Source organism: Macrosteles quadrilineatus, unplaced genomic scaffold (genome assembly GCF_028750875.1).
Source record: "Macrosteles quadrilineatus isolate MER2022 unplaced genomic scaffold, UCM_ALF_1.0 Scaffold_8__2_contigs__length_117827958, whole genome shotgun sequence".
NCBI lineage: Eukaryota > Metazoa > Arthropoda > Insecta > Hemiptera > Cicadellidae > Macrosteles > Macrosteles quadrilineatus.
Window position 1 is genome coordinate 10,156,320 of NW_026542601.1, and position 3,245 is coordinate 10,159,564.

Sequence of the window (3,245 nt, forward strand, 5' to 3'; positions counted from 1 at the left end):
GGCCTTAGTCACTAGCAAGACTACAAGATCGCGCCACTCATCCTACACTCATTCCCATTCATACTTGGCTTAAAATACCGACTTTGTATGGTCGCCATTTCATTAAAAAGTATTTAAGTATGAAAAACTCTCTAACCACAGAAAATAGATGTACAAAATAAGGTAAAATGCAATGCGTAAGATCCCAGGTGATAAAGGATGATAAGTTAAAGTGAGGGGAAATTTACAAGAACCTGGCAACTGCAGATGAAGGGAGAAAGTGTAAGTCTTGCGTAAAACTTCGCTTCTGAAACTTGACTTGTATTTCACTTGTAAAAACTTGGTTTTGAGCACAACTTTGTGTGAAAGTTGGAATGTTTAAGGTCTTTGCAAATATTTACAGTATACTTGAATACCAATCTCGTTGTCTACTTTTACTAACACCATTTTTTAAACCAGCTGTTTCAGTTCAGTTCATAAAATAATTGAAAACATTTATTTACTTAACAGCGTTTTAGCAAATTTTCCTATAGGGAAGTAACTATTACTGTAGGTGGCAATTTTGTTTATTTCATACTAAGCTATCAACATTTAAATAAAAAAACACACCTCAATACCTTCCCTGTAGCAGCAAACCTAAGTACTCACTAAAATTAATGTTATTTAAATGGGAAATAAATTTGACAATTTTTAGGGAATATTTTAGTGTAAATCCAGCCAGGTAAGTGGAAATTCACTTAGTCTGCAGGTTTGCTGTGGCGGGGGTATTTATTTTAATAAGGATTATATATATATAGATATTTACATTGCGTCATTTTATAGTATGAATCCAACGCTTATGTTAGCACAGTTTATTACTACAAAAGAACTCAACGTTTCGGCAATGTAGAAAAACTGTGCAGAATTATTATATATGGGGAAAAGTTGGCAACAACAAAAGTATATATTTCCGATTCCCGTGGTGTGGATATTTATGGACTATAATACGCCTGGAGACAAACACTTGAATTGAATTGTGTTAGATAAATCTTTGGTATTGCAGTGATGGTAAACAATAAATGGACGAACTGGGGATATTTTTGTTGTTTTCAAAAATATTACTCTTTACTAGTTTTTCAAAAGCTGTAAAACCAAATCTACAATGCAAAATGTTATCAAATACGAATTCTATGTTTTGTTAATAAGTAAAACCAACCCATGTTAAAATTGATAATTATTTAATTAACTTGGAAAAAGTCCATAAGTTAGCTCACATTGTACAGTACCGGAACAGTAAAATTTTGAATAAAAATCATTTTAATTTTTACAACTTTTTAAATTTAAATCAGTAAACATAACTAACACTAAACCTACAAAATAGCTTAGTTTGGTAAAACGAAGAAGATAAGACTCGTACGTTAAGTAAACAACTGCATTCCACCATTTCTTTTCACAAGGACTCTGTCACAAACATTGTAAAAGATATTGACAACAATCTTCACTGGATCCAATCTAAATATTTACAGAGATAAAGCTAAGTCCCAGTCTTCGAGAGATTGGAGTGAGCTTTTGCCTTCAATTTGACTTTGGAAAATCGCTTCTCGAGGAGATAAAATTAAATTACATTCTGCTAGAAATGGTTTTCATTTTTAGGGGCGCCAAAAGTAGGTCACTTTAAAATTCAAGGGTTACCTTTTTCTTTCTTCAGTAGCAAGGTATTATCACAGGGTATTTTTCTACGCAACCCAAAAATTACAAGTGCTGTGATTGTTGCATAGTATCATTGACTATATATACCTACCTAATTATGTTAAATTTGTACAAAATTTAAGAAAACAAACCTCATATGTTATGGTGATAACTATTTGTGCAATTCTCTCAAGGCAGGCAAGTCCTTAAAAAGTTACATCTGCTAATCGTATGGATCCATGCAGGATTATTTCTGCCTAAACTGCAAAATCTGGCCAAGATTGAGAAAATGTCGATTGGTTTAGGTCAAAGGTCGGGTTCAACCAGAACTGTGGGTTTACCAGATGACATTAGCAAGCCAACACAGGAAAAATAGCGATACTAAGGTTATGAATGCCCACATCTTTACTAATGAAACTAGTTATAGATGTTGATAGTTCTGAGCGAAGCTTATAAGTTAAATTGATGAAATAGTTGTATTTTTTATTATACCTATAAAATGTTTATTTATTTATTGCTTTATTATAACTATGAAACGTGATCGCTCCGCTCAAATGGCTTTCACTGCTATGAAAGCAATCCTAGTAATGTTGTGTAGGCATATAAATAACAAAAAAGCCGTTGGTTACATCGTGTGCATTTATAATGCATAGGTGAAATCTTTAAGTGTCGAGTTTTCCCTTAGAACACCCATAAACCTTACGAATTAAGAAGAAAATAGGGTTTTCCGAAGGTAGGACAGGACTCACTTGCTAAATTGGACCAAGAGAAGAGGTGCTAAAACTAAATTACAGTTTATGATAATCCTCACCCTCCTCCCTTACTAAAACTGTTCTTCAATATGAATAATATGTTTCGGTTGCGTAGCCATGTTTGCTGGTAGTACAGGAAAGCGTTATTGGTAATGTCTGATCTAGGTACCTGTTGTTGCAATAATAAATATAGTTTTTGTTATAATCACTTTCCTTTTAATCATACTATATTACCTAAAACTGTTTACAGAAAATTCACTGATTCAATATATGTAGCAGTAGGTACGATTTAAATAAACTTTATATTATTTTATGATAGAATCTTTTGACAAACGATAAGTCATTATACAGTACTACGCTATAACATCCCAATTGATTTAGCATAGTTTTGTAGCTTTTGGGAAAACATTTTTATAGAGCTGAAAGCAACATTGAAATCACCAACCACTGCAATCTTCTAACACAAATTAAAGCTTTCAACTACTTTCCTAAGCGATCTGGTCTATTGAAGTTGTTTGTGTAGAAGAAACACATTCTGAGGTTCGTACAGGTTCAAACGTCAAAAGATCAAAGGATCCGCTTCACTCACATAAAAAATCAATTTAGAAGGGTGATTTTTTATTATAATGTAAATAAGAGTTAAGAAAGACTTATGTTGGCTAATAACCTGTTGTAGTAATATCATTAAAGTCCAATAAAACGCGTTACAAATCATAAAATTACATTAATTACCCACTCATTGTTTGTAAAATTAAAGCTTAACTATTATAGAAGTTTAAAATAACGTGAGAACAAAACGCTATCATTAAATACTGGCGTATCTACAAAAACACTGTTATCAAACTG